This window comes from Aulonocara sp. 'chitande type north' Nkhata Bay, linkage group LG23, assembly GCF_057382095.1.
Source record: "Aulonocara sp. 'chitande type north' Nkhata Bay isolate Kocher_YH1m ecotype deep benthic linkage group LG23, A_spYH_male_GT1.1, whole genome shotgun sequence".
Classification (NCBI taxonomy): Eukaryota; Metazoa; Chordata; class Actinopteri; order Cichliformes; family Cichlidae; genus Aulonocara; species Aulonocara sp. 'chitande type north' Nkhata Bay.
This window is the reverse complement of record NC_141365.1, coordinates 32852065-32869723: the sequence shown is the minus strand read 5'-3', so window position 1 is coordinate 32869723 and position 17659 is coordinate 32852065. Positions and strand designations below refer to the sequence as shown.

Sequence of the window (17659 nt, the reverse complement as noted above, 5' to 3'; positions counted from 1 at the left end):
ATTATTGCTAGCCATGGGACATGGTTAGCAATAATGCTATTGGAAGATGTGTACACCGCAATGTGCCCATCTTACAGTGGCTACTTCTAGCAGATAAAGTGCTATGTCACCAAGCTATGATAAACTCAAACTGGTCTTTAACAGGACTCAGCTACAGCACGTTTGTAATGTGGTGGAATGGAAGATTCGCATCATGAGTTTGTAGTTGCTATCACCTCAATATGAATCAACATCTCTGAGCAATAAATCCTGGACCTTTTTAATTCTGTGCATTGAAAAATTAAGAAAGCTCTAAAGGCAAAAGAAGTCCACACCTGTACGTGTTACTAATGAAGTTGATAGTGAGCATAGTTTTCAGCGTGTTTAGGACATGCATAGAATCCACAGACAAATCTAATATTAGAAAAGCAATGTTTAAACAGTTTGATGAAGTTACTTCTACTACCCTCTTTGCTATTTTCCACCAGAAACAGACAAAGAATGAGAATACTTTATTAATTCCTAAGGAAATTAGGGATTTACCAAAGATTTCAATCTGAGATTTTCTCATGCCACTCTCTTATAACGTCTTTGTGTAAATGGAGTTTTCCAAATATGTTCACGTAACCAGCATGTGAAGGGTGAAAAAATTTGTATCATAACAGATAATTGTGTGATTTTGTTTTTTGACCATCCAAAGGGAGAAAACAAAGGCAGAGTGGAACAAACTCTTTGCCTTAACAGTTTTGACTTCGGCAGTAACAAGTGACATGTATGGCAAAGGCAATTAGGATACCTGATCTCAATTCTGCTAATAAAGACTGTCTGCAGAGGGTATTTAGACTTCAGTGGGATTAGGAAGATCTTTGTCATGTAGATCTCTGGAATGCCCCTGGTGTCCAAGATAAAATGAAGACAAATCCTTAGTAGAGGAAGGAGAACAAAACAGAGGGAAGGGAGTGGAGGACAGAGAGCTCTCAGTTAATGACAGGGCTACTCTGCATCACTGCACTGACTAATGAGCACTCCAACAAGGGTGAACTTAAAGACCAGTCTGTGAGCATGCACGTGTGTGTAAATGGTGTAGCCATATGCATGTGTCGTACAGAGCATACAGCATTATTTAAAAAAGATACTTACAAGGGGAAATGAAGGAAGAGAGAAAGAAAATAAGAGAAGGAAGGAGAGCAAGAGAGAGAGAGTAAATCTCTGAGCTTGAGATCCACCTTGCGTGACAGAGGAGGAAGCTCTTAATAATTCACATGATATTGATTTAGTTACCTTACTTCCTACTTCACTCCCGCACTCTGGGAGAGGAAGCCCACCTGTAGGTTCTAGCTTTCCCTGGCATATAATGCAAATACAAAGACGCTGCAATCAGCACAAATATGACGATTCTTGAAAATGCACCTACCGCCATACCATCAAGAAAGATGTGGAAGGGTCATCATTAAGGTGATGATAATTATACGTAACATAATAGTGATGATTTCACATCATAAGGTTAAAAAAAAGGTTTAATGGCATCTTTGAACGGGAAAATGTGAAATATGCATATTTGCACTGTAAAATCTCAACTTTAAACCAAATTCATCTGATTAAATATTCTTCATGAACATTCATCCTGCCTTATAATTCAAATGTAACCACTGCTAAATTCGTTGGCCTTTTCCTTACACCAGACTACAGTTTAAGGAGGAATTAAAAAGGTATAATTTGCCTCTAGTATTAACAGCTCCTTATTTCATCCACTCCTTAATCACACAGGAAGAGGGATCAGGCCTGATTTTTTTTTCTGTATTATATATAACACAAATGAAACAGCCTTATTTGTGGAGTCTTGTCTCCTGAGCTTCATTATCACCTAGTGGACGTGCTGGGTAAGACATTAGTTGTGGTAGAGAAAGGCCTTTTCAATACTTAAAATAGGATCATTTGGCATGGATAAATGAAGCACTGCAGGTCACTGTAAGTCACTGTCAGGGTGGGGCTGGTGGTGGGTAAAGAGGACACTACACAGCAGATTATGAGAATACTACACTGAACAGTTAACTGTTCGATTAATTCTGTATAGCAGAGCATCAGTCTTAAAAAAAGAAGCTGTAGCAGTCTCATCTGGAGATAAGTTAATGTCAAGTTGGGAATTACAGGTTATCTTTTTTAGGAGGAGATAAATTATGGGGCGATAGTGGCTCAAAGAGTTGGCAGTTCGTCTTGTAACCGGAAGGTTGCCGGTTTGAGCCCCGGCTCGGACAGTCTCTGCCGTTGTGTCCTTGGGCAAGACACTTCACCTACCGCCTACTGGTGTTGGCCAGAGGGGCCGATGGCGCGATATGGCAGCCTCGCTTCTGTCAGTCTGCCAAAGGGCAGCTGTGGCTACAACTGTAGCTGCCTTCACCAGTGTGTAAATGAATAGTGGAATTGTACAGCACTTTGAGGGCCCCGAAAAGCACTATATAAATGCAATCCATTATTATTATAAATACATATAAAGCCCTTGGTTTTAAAAGTAGTTTATAAACATATGGATAGATGCTGGTAGCCCCCCCCCCCCCCCCCCCCCCCCCCCACCACCACCACCACCACCAAAAAGAGTCACCAGAAAAGACAATTGTTGGAGAACTAAGACAGCTAGTTCTTTATGCTGCAGGAGCTCAGTGTGCAATAACCAAGCTCCATGCTCTAAAAACAAAGAAACAAAGCCAAGAAAAAAGAAAACAACTGACAGTGATAGTTTGATATGCTTTATATCAAATAAATGTAGGACGTTTTAAAAACAAGTACTAAAATCATAATTTTTTCTCAGTGAACAAATTTAACAAATTTAATTTATTCATCCAAAATTTGTGTGACTTTATAGGAAGATGAATTGTTGAAGTATAGGAAAAATTATAGGAACATGAATTGTTTTCTTTACATCATAATGTACACTAATATATCCTAAACATAGTTATACTGTTTTATCATATTACTCCAAAATATTCCAAATCAAAACTGTTTACCAAATAAACATTAACAACAAGGATCTGGAAAAATCCTTGTTTTACGTTTGCTCTGTGGGGGAAATGATGACTGCTTGGTTACTGAAAGTAGTTTTGTGATCAATTCATTCACTATTTATGGCACCCATAATATTAAATATTATGTTTTCTGTATTTATGAGCCAATAAGTAAATGAAGGTGTTAAATGTGTTAGCACAGATAGATAGATAGAACAATGGCTCTGTAACTGCTTACTCCATCTGTATTTAATTTTCTGCCACTCATATCCACTTTGCACATTAAATGTTTATGTATTCACAGCTTCAAAAACATGAAAATTAATGTAATTTTAAAAAGCACCTTAAACTAAATACCAACTTAAATAGGAAATCATTTGATAATATTTTGTTGCCAACAATCAGATTAAAGCTGATCTTCACTTATCCAATATATGAAAGGTAAATCACATGGCAATAATAATAATCATTTTAATAATGTGATTGCACAGTTGATGCAAAAAAATATTAATTTCTTAATAAATGGCACATCATCATCAATCCTCTTCTACATTTTGAATGTCATCTTAATATCTGTGTTACTTGATGTGTTTTTTTCTCTAAAGTACAGTAATGTTCTTACATCAACAAGTCAGACTGGGTTTAAAACCTTGACTTACTTACAGGATTTGTGACGTCACAACTAGCCTGGAGCCAGTAATCCAATGTGCAATTGGAACATGACTGATGTCAAAACTGGAACATTTAAACATATTTAAAAAAAAATAACAACAACACTGAAATCCACCTATAAACTACTTTTAAGTATGCTGCATTTAGTGATATGAATTATATTCATAATTCAATGTGCCTGAATTATGAATATCTAAATTTATTCACTAGACAGTGTCACGAAGAAGAAACTAAAAAAATGACTATATGATGCTATTATCAAATGGATGTTACCAAATGATTCAAAGCACAATGTGGTAACAGAAATATAGCCAAAATGTATATATAAATAATGAAAAATAATGTAAATACAGATAATTGTATGTGTGAAAAATCTCAGCTTACTTTTCATAACTGAGTGTTAATTAGATAAGAAGTAGTGTACATGTTAGTAACAGGGAATTACACATTTTTGCATTTATTTTAAATGATGCTGTTAGTATGTTTAAAACAATGTAAGGAATTCATTTCAACAGCGCATAGAACATGTATTTTATTTATTTATTTATTTTTTCAATTTAAATTCTGATGGGAATAAAATTATTTCATTTGTTAAAATATTTATTTTTTGTAACAAATTAATGAAAATAAAAGTGGTTTTGCCTGTTAACAGATGGAATCATTAATTGTGTGGATTGACCATTTATATAAAAACACTGCCACCTACTGGCACTGAACACTACGAGCAACGTCAGGTTTAAAACCCATGTAATTCATATTTACTTGCAGCTTACATAACATGGATACGGGAAGGAATCTGTCTGTGAAAGATGAATATTTACTAAAAGAAGCAAATGTTAAGACATGAATTGTAGTGTTGTGCTAATATTAGATGCAATATGTTTGTTTTGACATGGTTTTACATGCCTTTGATGTATTCAGTGTTTCCTGCACTGTTCTATGCTCTGTTCTATTTTTGCTTTTATCAACACATTTCATCATTTCCCATGATTCGTGACTATGTCGATCTTTTTAAACATCTGGTTCAAAAAAGAAAAGGTGCATTTCTGATATGCAGGATATAACAAACTGTGGCAGTCCTACAATGGGTTAAAAATGCTGCTGTACTCTGCATAACTAGCAGCTATAATTTGATTAAAAAGGAGGCTTGTCCATTCTAGATTTCACCCTAGTAGTGTACACAATATAAATATTAAAAAACTAAACTATGGAACTGAAAATATCTGATTAATATCCCATTTATAGTTGGTATAGATTTTCCAATTTGTACAATAGAAACCAGGAGTTAAACCTGCAAACCTAAACCTAAGTACATTAAGTTGTTCAACTACTAAAATGTCTTCCCTAAAGGTTTTTCTCATTAACTATAGTCTCATTATGAGATTCCCAAGGAAACCCAAACAACACCACATGGCCAGCCAGAGAACAGATTGGGTTGCCTTTCACCAGCTGCTCCAGTACAGTTCCTGCTCCATTTACTTGAAAGTGACTCCTGCTACCTCAGGTCAGCTGAAAGAAATCGTTCTTGTGTGAGTCTGACTGACAGGTAAGCTCTGTGTGCCTTTGAATCGAGCCGTCTCTGAAAATAGAGATGCTACAAAGTGTGGTACAATAAGCATTCTTCCTGAGATCATTACGCCGCTGGTGTTTCAATATAATCCAGAGGTATTAGTGTCAGTAAACCTATAGCCCATATAAGGTTGAACTATGTGAGGAGACTTGCACAGAGAAGAGCGTGTTGATCCTGCGGCACACAGCACAGTTCGTGTAATATTAACATTTCTCTTACTTTCAGTCTTAGCAAGCAGCTAAGTCCTGGGTTTAAATCTACAGGCTGGCTGAGTTTGTGTGTGTTCTCTCTGGGTCCTGGGTTTCCTCTCACAGTCAAAAATCATGCGGTTATCAAGGTTAGGTTCTTTCTAAATTACCCATAAGTGTGAATGTAAGCGTAATCTGTCTCTCTGTGATAGACACACCTTACTATCACATCTGGGATAGGCCCCTGCACCCCTCCACCGGATGGATGAATCCATCAGCTTTTTATGTTAACCAGACTCTAGACTTTGTGGAACACTCCAAAAAATAACTCTTTAAATAAACTTACAATAATCATGGAAAGGTTTTCCACATTAATGAATGGCTTTCTATTAGCCTTAAGTATCTTAATCAGACTAACGTAATTTGCATGGGTTGGATCAATTCAGTCAAATTAAGTTGGACTCAACTGCAGTAAATAAGTTGATTCATCATTAATTAATTAAGTTGGTCCAACTCAAGTACATTAAGTTGGATTAAAAGAATTGCATAACGCTAAAATAAAGCAATTTAATCATGTTCATGTTTATTCAAAGAGTTATTTTTTTTAGTGCAGAAACTATTAATAAAAGATAGAGGGTCCAAAAGTGAAACCAATAATTAAAGATGTGCCCTAACAACTTTCGTTATGAGTTTATTGACTCGGTCACTAGTTTGAGATGTTAAGGAAGAGAACCTGATGTTCATTTTGGTACATTGTGATGCCATTTAGCAGGGGTATGCCTGTCTGATGTTTTTCTTCCCCCGCTCATTCTCAACCACTTGCAGCTGACGGCCGCTCCTCCCTGAGGTTATTCTGGTTAAAAGGGAGTTTCTTCTTCCCACTATCGCCAAAGCACTTGCTCATAGGTAGGGATGGGAACTGATAAGAATTTAGACATTACATTTTGAAATTAATTAATCAAATGTTTGTTCATGTTGGCAGTATTTCCCCTCTTTGTTGTGATCAGTGTTACACATATTAAACAGAGTACTTTTTCTTAAAAGTAATGCAGTACATTGTTACTCCCAGGAGATATTAATTTGTTATACTACTCATTACATTACTTTCGTGTTACTCGGTGAAATGACCTGAAAGCATTGTGTCATAATAACCATTCAGCGATATAAAGCTATGGGCTACAGTCCTACGCACAAACACAGATCCCTATCCTAATGATGAAACACACGATCTTTCTCTTAGTATTACACAAGTAGAACACAAAGCCGACAGCACAAACCAAAGATGAAAACCAGCACAAAAGCACAAAGAGACTTTAAAGTGATGGCACAGTGATTCTACTGTAGAAACATGAACAGGGTCTGGCTGTTGGACTGGGGTCAGCATACAGTGAGCTTTAACATCACTCTGGGCTCTTGGCTAGCTAAGCATTAGCATGTTTCTCCATATGCTGTGCAAGTAGGGTTGCCAACCGTCCCTTAAAATACGGAATCGTCCCGTATTTCGAAATTCAATTCAATTCAATTCAATTCAATTTTATTTATATAGCGCCAAATCACAACAAAAGTCGCCTCAAGGCGCTTCATAGATACAGAGAAAAACCCAACAATCATATGACCCCCTATGAGCAAGCACTTTGGCGACAGTGGGAAGGAAAAACTCCCTTTTAACAGGAAGAAACCTCCGGCAGAACCAGGCTCAGGGAGGGGCGGCCATCTGCTGCGACCGGTTGGGGTGAGAGAAACAAAAGTACACGTCCCGTATTGAGCTAATAAGGGACGCACTTTGTCCCGTAATACAGTGAGAATCAAAAGTAGTCTATAACTTTTAATGGAATTAACGCTTTGTTTGAAAACATAATTCCCAGCCCCTCTCCTGCTTTGTGACCAATGAGCTGACAGCACACTTACGAGTATGACAATTCAGATTACCACTCATCTCATTGGTCGAGGAAAGGTCGCTTACGGAGAAAATACCGGAAGACAACAAATGACCACAACAAGAAGCATGGCCAACAGGGAAACAAACGCCGACACTGCGGTGCAAGTCTCGGACGACAGTAAACCTAAAGCTGGGCAGACACTGTGCAATTTTTTTCAGTCACGTTATTCAGCTCCTGCTCAAACTGCACGATTGACTCGCAGGGGTTAGAAGTTGGTAGGTCACGATGCAGGTCTCACACTATACGGCCCGATGCTCTGATGCGACCTGAGTGCTCACACTGTGCCTCCATAAAATGAAGGTTATAACAGAAAATCTGTCGCGCTCTCTCTCTCCGTCTTACACTCACACAGACACACCACCACCATCAACTTTGCTAAATTGCTAATGAAAAACATTGATCGGGCAGCTGTGACTGAGCAGCGATGTAAATCCAACTATTTTCACGGTTGTTGTGGTCGTGATAATTTTGTGATGCCACATCGAAAAGGCTCGGATGAGCTTTCCAAAGTTCTACAAGTTGTGCCTCCATCGCTTGTGTCCAGATCACAGGCTGCACAGCCGTGCTGCTCCATCTTTTACACCAACGTTTACGTGTTTGCGCGCGAGCAGTGTGAGCGGCTGTGGTGAGACCCTCACGAGCGATTGATGATCGGGAGCTGGTCGTGAGGTGTTAATCACTTCTCGTTACCCCACGTATACTACACGATGCACGATGAAGGCCAAAATCGGTCCGATCACTCAAAAATCGGCTCAAAATGGGCCTAAAACCGCACAGTGTAAGCCCAGCATTAGAGCAGCAATGTTTGTTCCCCTCAAAGAAAGGGAAGAATGGGAAAAGGAAAACACCTGGCTGGAAAAAGTTAATATGGGCATGTGCAGTGAATATCAGCGCTATGTGGCCAGAAGTGTGATAATATAATTTATTTTGTGTAATAAACAACTGCAAGGATAGATGATTACAACAAATAGATGACTAATACATAAAAGTAATACATAGATGAATAATGATGATGAGTTAAGATGCGTAATCATGGGAGCAAGTGGGTTTACAAACAGGAGCAGCTGATTAGCATTAGAAAAGCTGAAATAATACCTCAACTGAAGCCAATTGTACTAAATGCACTAAATGTGCACTGTTACAAGAATGTTTTTCTTTCTATTGTTTTCTATTATTTTAAGTTAAGCAGGACAGAGTTCTTTTAAAGAAAGATTTACTTATATTCTCAAAAGTTAAGCATGACAGGCTTCTGTTTAAGAAGGAGACCTGTTTTATCGTGTTAATGTTGTCATTTTGATCTAAAAATAAATGGCTAAATGATCATTTGTTTCACATGTGTTCATATCACAAAGAATACACATCTACTTAAATCAAATTCAAGTCAAATGGTTAAAAAAATAATTTCACACACAAAAAAAAGAGCTAGAAAATTCACCACACTGGGAAGGGTGAAGACAATTGGGTCGCCCGGCCCTGGCCACGAGGTGTCCCTTATTTATTTTTCAGGGAGTTGGCAACCCTATGTGCAAGAGAGCTGTGCAGGTAGTTGCAATGAGCCAAAGTTGTCTTAGCAGCATTATGCAGTTGTTTCTGGCCTGGATGCACTTTACCATCGCACTCTTTTTTTTTTTTTGAGCAACTGTGCCACGATTTTCCTCCTCAGACAAATAAACTGAAACCAGCTAAACGTAGCGTGAGTGCAAGAACCAATTAGCCTGATCGATATTCAAGCAAACTAATAATTCTGAGGAATTGGACTACTAGGAACCAGTACTCTCCAAGAACCAGTTCTCAATTCCCATCCCTACAAGATCATCTGATTGTTGGGGGGTTTTCTCTGTATTATTGTAGCATCTCTACCTTACAATAGAAAGTGCCTTGGTTAGCCAAGCAACAATTGTAGTCAGCAGTGGAATTAAGGCAAACTTAGTCTGTTCCCAAGTGTGCCTGCACCTCTGAAGGTGGAGGTGTCTGCTTCTACATTAATAGTGGCTGGTGCACAGATGTAACAGTGATTGCTCAGCACTGCTCTTCCTCTCTGGAATACCTTTTTATTCACTGCAAACCGTTTTATTCTCCGCGGGAGTTTGCTTCATTCATCTTGGCCGCTGTTTACATCCCGCCAGATGCGGATGCGCAGGCAGCTCAGTGCGCACTCGCGGAGCAGATACTGCACATGGAGCGGACATTCCCGGACTCTCTCATCATTGCTCTTGGGGACTTTAACAAAGCCAATCTGAGCCATGAGCTTCCCAAATACAAGCAGTATATTAAATGCCCGACCAGAGAGGAGAGGACATTAGACCACTGTTACAGCACGATCAGCGGGGCCTATCGTGCGGTGCCCCGCGCTTCACTCAGACTTTCTGACCACGTCATGATCCACCTGATCCCCGCGTACAGACAGAGGCTGAAGCTCTCCAAACCTGTCGTGAGGACCAAAAAACTGTGGAGCAACGAGGCTGTGGAGGAGCTTCGCACGTGTTTGGAGTCTACAGACTGGGACACAATGAAGGCTGCTTCTAACAGCTTGGACGAGTTTACGGACACTGTCACCTCCTATATCCACTTCTGTGAGGACAGCATTGTGCCATCACGCACCAGGGTGAGTTATAACAATGACAAACCCTGGTTTACTCCTAAACTCAAAAAGCTGTGGCTGGAAAAGAGAAAGGCGTTCAGAAGCGGAGACAGGGACTGCTACAGAGAGGCCAAGTACAGGTTCACTAAAGAAGTGGACATTGCTAAACATCAGCACTCTGAGAAGATGCAGCAGCAGATCTCAGAGAATGACTCGGCCTCTGTGTGGAAAGGTTTTAGGAATATCACCAACTACAAGCCTAAAACCTCCCACTCCACTGATGACTTGCTCTTGGCCAATACCCTTAACGACTTTTACTGCCATTTTGACGAGCCATCAGGCAGCCTTCACACCTCCAACGGCCCCAACAATAGAGACACTTTGGACACTCATTCCCCCACCTCTCCCCCCTCCATAGAGTCATCACCACCTTCAAACACTTCACCTACAACACCCCCCTCCTCACCCCACACAAAAGAGGATTTCACACCACCTCCTCCCACCACAACTTTTCATATTCATGAAGAAGGTGTGAGGAAGCAGTTTAAGAGTCTGAATGCTCGGAAAGCTCCTGGCCCAGACTGTGTGTCTCCTGCCACCCTCAGACACTGCAACTCCTCACTGCAGGCATGTCATGTGCCTGCCTGCTTCAAGTCCTCTACCATAATCCCTGTCCCCAAGAAACCTAGGATCACTGGACTAAATGACTACCCCCGTGGCTCTGACATCTGTGGTCATGAAGTCATTTGAGCGCCTGGTTCTCTCCTATCTCAAGACCCTCACGGCCCCCCTCCTGGACCCCCTGCAGTTTGCATACAGAGCCAACAGGTCTGTACATGACGCCATCAACATGGCCCTACACTTCATCCTGCAGCATCTGGACTCCCCAGGAACCTACGCCAGGATCCTGTTTGTAGACTTCAGCTCTGCCTTCAATACCATCCTTCCAGACCATCTCGGAGGCAAGCTTTCCCAGATGAATGTGCCTGATCCCATCTGCCGGTGGATCACTGACTTCCTGACGGACAGGAAGCAGCATGTGAGGCTGGGAAAGAATGTCTCGGACTCCCGGACCATCAGCACCGGCTCCCCTCAGGGCTGTGTTCTTTCTCCCCTGCTCTTCTCCCTGTACACCAACTGCTGCACCTCCACCCACCAGTCTGTCAAGCTAATCAAGTTTGCAGATGACACCACCGTTATTGGACTCATCTCGGACGGGGATGAGTCTGCCTACAGGAGGGAGGTTGAATGTCTGGTGTCCTGGTGCAGCCACAACAACCTGGTGCTGAATGCCCAGAAGACAGTGGAGATTATTGTGGACTTCAGGAAGCACACAGCTCCACTCCCCCCCATCATCCTGACTGACACCCCCATCACCTCTGTGGACTCATTCCGCTTCCTGGGTACCACCATCACCCAGGACCTGACCTGAAGTGGGAGCCCACCATCACCTCCGTCATTAAGAAAGCCCAGCAGAGGATGTGCTTCACTGTGTTCATTGCATCATTCCATGTTTGGCACTGATCACCACCTGCACTCATGTATATATCTATCTACTTAGCACTTTTAATTCTTATTCTTATTTTTATTTTCATGTCTATTTTAGCGTAATTTATGACAGTATGTTTGCACTGAAGCACCGCAGCAATTTCCTAATATTGTAAACCTGCTCAACATTTTCTGATTCTGATTCTGATTCTGAAAATGGCGTCAACTTGAACAGCCCAGTAGCAAAAGGACATCAATGTGTTATGGGCATTGTCAGCACAACTGTCAACTCCAGAATGAAGTGGCAATGACACAATGAATGGCAGTCTCCAACTCCTTATTCAATCTTTTTCTGTGATCCCAGAGCTTAGATGTACCTTAGCTCCATATGCAGAACAGAACCCCTTCCACCCCAGCAGTGGAGCAATAAAACACCACAGCAACCTACCCCCCACCAAATAGCTCCAAGAGCAAGAGGTTGTCGAGGTTGTCGTGGATACTGGAACAGCTGACTAAGCAGGAGTGGAGGAGCCTGTGGAAGGAGCAGATGGTAGTTTAGCATGGATTGATTGTAAAATATTAAACAACTGTTCAAGGCACTGGGTGACAACTGTTTACTCCTGATAGCATCTACCACTTCTCTTTTGAAATGAGAGGCAACATCAGAAAATAAGTGTTGCGTCAAAAAGTGATCAGTGGCCAAAAACACTAATATTTCTAATATTTTGCTTGTTCAGGTCTCTTGAAAGACATGTTTTTAATCCCAATGAGATAAAAGAACAAGTACTGGATAAACAAAGGATAGAAAAGTGACATTGCCTAAAACTATTCATAGCTTCTAACGTGTAATAGGAATGTTTCTTTTGGCTCTAAATAACGTGAAATCATTCATGAGATTTGTTTGACAGGTTATTGGCCAACAAGTCATTTATAACACTATAAGACTAGAAATCACTTCTTGGCAGGAAACAACGCTTTGGCATAACAGCAGGATAAACTTGTTAGGAAAGATCCTCTGTTAGAATTCCCATTTGAGTAAATTCAAGGACCAAAAATTTGCCAAATTTAACTCCTATTATGGCCGCTGTTACAAATAACCAGATATAATGACTGAACATTTGACTCTGGGAGAAATTATGTTGACAGGGATTGTTTATATTTTGTGCTGCTGTGGTAAATACACGGTTTAGCATTTTACTAAAATGCACTCCTTTGTGTGGTATCTGCTGTTGTGCTGTGGTTCCTTTTTACAGCAGCTGGTGATAGAATTAAAAAATATATTCCCAACAATTGCCAGCCACTGCTAAATGCTAAACTCAGCTGTTTTTAAGAGAGAGAAAACTGTGCAACATCTTTTAAGAGGCTCTTGGGAATCCGGGTTGAAGAGGTGGAGATGCTACTTGTGGCTAAACAGGCCTGCTCCCAGATCTTATTCTCAGTCGAATGCTATGTCTTAAGGGAGCCGAGGCTATTGCTCATCCTCTAAGTGGTTCAGACGTGACAAAGCTTCTCTTATATTGAGTCCTGGTTGGGGTCTGTGATGCAGACACTTGGACACACATGAGATTCAGGCTCTGTAATGGAGAAGATGAAGAAAGAGAGAGATATACTGCCAAACGAGCAGGGATTATACTCTCAGTTGGTGAAGTTCGCTCCTCCAGTTTCATTCCACTCCTGCTCTTACTTTAGTTGTTATAGAGTTAATGAGAGCGAGTGATACTCGGCTACGCTGGCTGAGAGCCCAGGTCAACACCAGGTTTAAGTTGACAAGATGTGCTAAATGATTGATAGAGACACGAGTCATATCATGAAACCAAGCTCAGTCATGACCTTACAGTGAGGGTCAGCCTACACCTGTGATTGTGTATTCACACAGCCTGCCCTTCCAGACAGCATGAAAGTCATGGGTCTCTTTTCAAACGGGCCTCACTACAGCTTATTGTGTTCTCCCCCGAAAACAAGACTCATAAATGATTCCAATTAATGAAATTAGTCCTGTTCAAGTTACTGAATGCTAGTGTTGAGTGTGCTTCTAGAACAGTACTCTTTAGGGTCAGGAAAAAACGTGTGCTGAACTTTACTTTGCTAAATTCATAACAGGGAATGAGCATTAAAACCACTACTATTGGCTGTAGCGGTTAAATGGATGTGAATTTTTTATATATAAATACATACACAAACTTTAGAAAGCACTGAGTGTGTAAACTCACATTGGGCTCTCTTCACAGGCTGGAGAGGAACTCTCACTTGCCAGGCTGACAGCAGTCTGCACCACAAAAAGTCCAACTGAGTGTGTTAACTCACACTGGACAAAGGACCTTAAGGTCCTCGGAAGAACGGGTATCTTCTCCTTTTATGCAAGCAGGAACAGGATGATCATTGCCAGGGCCCTACAAAATGGCCTCTAGCACTGGTGTTAATGTCTCTCACCAATCAGAAACAGTCTTAATGAGGGTGGTCTGAGGGCCTGATGTCCTCTAGTAGATCTGTGCTATCTGCCTGGCACCACAAAACCTGAATGACATTTGCAGTGAATACCAGAATTGGAAAATCTACCACTAGCGAACTAAAAGGTTTTGGAGATTCATAGAGAACATTATGCTGTCTGTCACATCATTAAGCACGACCAGTTTGGTGGTGGATCAGTGATGGTCTGGTGAGGCTTATCCATGCAGACCTCTACAGGCTATGGCAGCCTAAATCTACCTACCTATACATATATATAATTAGGTATTAAAAAAAGACTGCTTAGACTGCAAATGCAGACCTGATATGAGTCCTGATAAAATTCCAGATGGTCCCTTTTTAACTTACTCTTTTCCAAGAATAATTTCAAATTTTATTTCATCTGACTACAGAATAGTTTTCTTCTTCCTCCAGCCCATTTTAAATTAGCTTTGAAACAGAGAAGATGGATGGACTTCTATTGTTTCTTCTTTGCACGATAAAGCCTTAACCTGCATTTGAGGCTGCCATGGCAAACTGTGTTTCAGTGTTCCATACAACTTTTGATGTGTGTTTAAATAACATCACCAAAAGAGGGCGATAGAGACTTATCTGTCTGTTTTATGAAATGCTATATATATATATATATATATATATATATATATATATATATATATATATATATATATATATATATATATATATATATATATATATATATATATATATATATATGAAATTAAATATGACAAAGCTCAACATTAGTATTAGATGGTGCCCATCTGTATCTTCTCTTGCACTCAATAGGCATCGACAGAAGTGTAGGCTCCTGCTATACTCTCTCTAAATGAGCTCCACTTATTGCTCGACACCATCAGTTGCTGACAGCTCTAATTAATTGATTTTAATTATTTAACTTTAATGAACTAAAACCTGGTGTAAATGTTGTTTTTTCTTTTCTCTCTTTACACTGTGACCAGTGTAACACTTTACAAGTGTTCATGCGTCTGAGCTAAAGCTAAAATATTCACTGTGAGAACTTAAAAATTTGATTTAGCTGAACGACAGGCTCCCATCCCAGCTCACCTCATTGTTTGGTAACACAGAAGTCACAATCACTCTTTTTGTTTGTTTTGTTTTGTTTTTTATGAGACACTCAGTAGCCATGCTTTAAATATCCCTATTCATTACAGCTATATTCTATATTTAGCCCTTTATACTATCAATAAGCCAGCAAGCAGGTTGATTATCCTAGAAAATGATTCTCAGTAAGCAGTCACTCACTCAGTACAGCATGTCAATAAGCTACCTGTAAGAGCTTTTTGCAGTCATCAGTCAACGTCGTTATCCATAAATCGATTAGAAGGAGATTGATCAGTGGCCAACTTCACCTTGTATGACATCTTTTTTTAACTAATTGTCCTGTCACGATATTAGACAGAGTCAGTGATTATAGGGGTGTGAACCTGTGTGTAATTAGTCCTGGCTAATGCAAATAGTTTCCAAAGAAGGGAAACTCTCCAGATTTAGGAACTTTTTAGGTACCCCAGGTGAATTGGTATGTCGGCAGAAAAACAAACACAAACTTATCTGTTTTAGTTTGGACTGTGGGGAGGAGTGTCTTGACTCCCAAAGCTTGTTGTGGTAAATTGATAGAGTTAACTCCAGTGCACGTACACTTGTCCTCTCATGTCTAAACCAAAGCGATGTGGTGATCACAGCGCTTTTGGTAAATGGTAAATATTTATATAGCGCTTTTCTAGTCCCTAAGGACCCCAAAGCGCTTTACATATCCAGTCATCCACCCATTCACACACTGGTGATGGCAAGCTACATCGTAGCCACAGCCACCCTGGGGCGCACTGACAGAGGCGAGGCTGCCGAACACTGGCGCCACTGGGCCCTCTGACCACCACCAGTAGGCAACGGGTGAAGTGTCTTGCCCAAGGACACAACAACGAGACTGTCCAAGCCGGGGCTCGAACCGGCAACCTTCCGATTACAAGGCAAACTCCCAACTCTTGAGCCATGATCGCCCCTAATATATCGCTTTTAATATACCTGGTAGCACTGTCTGTCCTTTGAAAGCCGTTCACGGCCACAAATGTATTACTGTGTAAATGAATAACATCACCTGGCAACAGGGCCGTACAGAGAGGTTTAAAGGGGCGGGTGCTCAAAGTTAAAAAGGGGCACATTGAGCTAGGCTGAATAACAACAACACACATTCATCAAGAATCTAATATGGGCAACAAGGCAAAGCAAACGTAGCCAATGTTTTACCTGATGGGTACAATGTTGCTGTTGAGGGGTTGCTGTGGATAGTGCTGGAGGGCAGGGCTGTGTTGATCTGAGACTGTAGACATTAAAAAGTCCATAGGAGAGATGGTAGCTGATTAAACAAGTGTCATGAGATAATGACAAAATGCAAAGATTGGTGACAGTGCTTAGGCTCTGCCTGTGAATCACTCTTTGCTTCTCTTCTTCCTTCCATCCCATCATTTCATATATATCTCTCCACTTGCTGTCTTTCTGACAACAAGGCACAACTTGCTATTGCAATAAACTATAATTTAATTATCCACACCTAACAACTCTTGCACTTAATCTATAATAAAATGATGACAGAAAAATGTTATAGCACTGCCTTTAGTAGCCTCACACAGCTCCTACTGTTTCCTCCTCATGTCCTTACCAGGCATGTCTGGACAATGTTATATCATGAGTAATATTTTTTTTAAAATCCATCTAAATAAAACACACACACACACACACGCACACACAGTGACATTTTAGACCGTCTTCAGAATACTGTATATACTATGGGCATCCATGGTGCTGATCCAGAATCCTTACATTATTATTTATTACTAGAGCTACAATAATAAAGCAATGAGGAGGGGGAAGAAATAAATATGAAATAATGTCATTATGATGATTCCATTTGTTTCACTATCCACTCTGTGCAGGGGCAAAGCTTATTACATTTTTAAACTGTAGAGATACAATAATTTTACTGCTTTAAAATCCAAATATTGTCTTATTTAAAATATAAATCTAATATAATCTGCTTCTTAATGTATGTTCTTTAAAATACAGCGTGTGTTTTTTAATATATTATAATTATAATAATTATTATGTGGACATGCATATCAGACCGTTTTTTAGTGAAATATAATCCCTCCAGAAAGGCAGGAAAAGCCCGGAAACTTACTTTAAAACTAAATATGTTCCCTAAAACGGTGACAGAGCTACAGACCCATGACAGCCTTACACAGGTAGCCAGCAGCTATGACCAGCACTACTTGTGCAGTTAATAAAAGGACAGGTAATGTTTGTCACGCTGTTGCTCGTTTGTTTCAGTTCGTCAGTTGCAACAAGACAGCTTACCAACGTGTACGTAATAAGCTAATGCTCCTGTGTGCTATACACTACAGTGTACGCTGTACACCTACTTACTGGTTTTGTGGCATCAGTCTGTGTCAATTTGTGTTTCTTCTACAGCTCCGGACCGCAAAAAATGCGCGTGCTCTTTGTGAGCTCGTTCCCGGCTCGTAACCAGCGCGTTCTGCCGTCAAGGGCGATCATTGGTTAAATGTGATCATGTGACTGATGCAAGCCAGATCCTTTTATTTAGCAAAACTGTGATTAATAGTTAAATATTATTGTTCAGGGGCACAGACAGGACTCCGCACGCACACACACATTAAAAAATAATAATTTTTTTTAAAAAAGTTGCCTCAACAAAAGGGGACCCATCAGGAAAGGGGCGGGTGCTCAAGCCCCTCTAGCCCCCC

The 17659-nt window shown here is 40.4% G+C and overlaps 1 long non-coding RNA gene across 1 annotated transcript; it reads right to left on the bottom strand.

The window, feature by feature from the left end:
• Positions 1 to 11745: 11745 nt before the first annotated feature.
• Positions 11746 to 17407, bottom strand: LOC147302244 (uncharacterized). The gene is made up of 3 exons (XR_015127171.1): positions 17322 to 17407; positions 16146 to 16218; positions 11746 to 11949 (listed from the first exon to the last, which is right to left on the bottom strand). It is a non-coding gene; the product is annotated as an uncharacterized LOC147302244 (long non-coding RNA).
• Between the last annotated feature and the right edge of the window lie 252 nt (positions 17408 to 17659).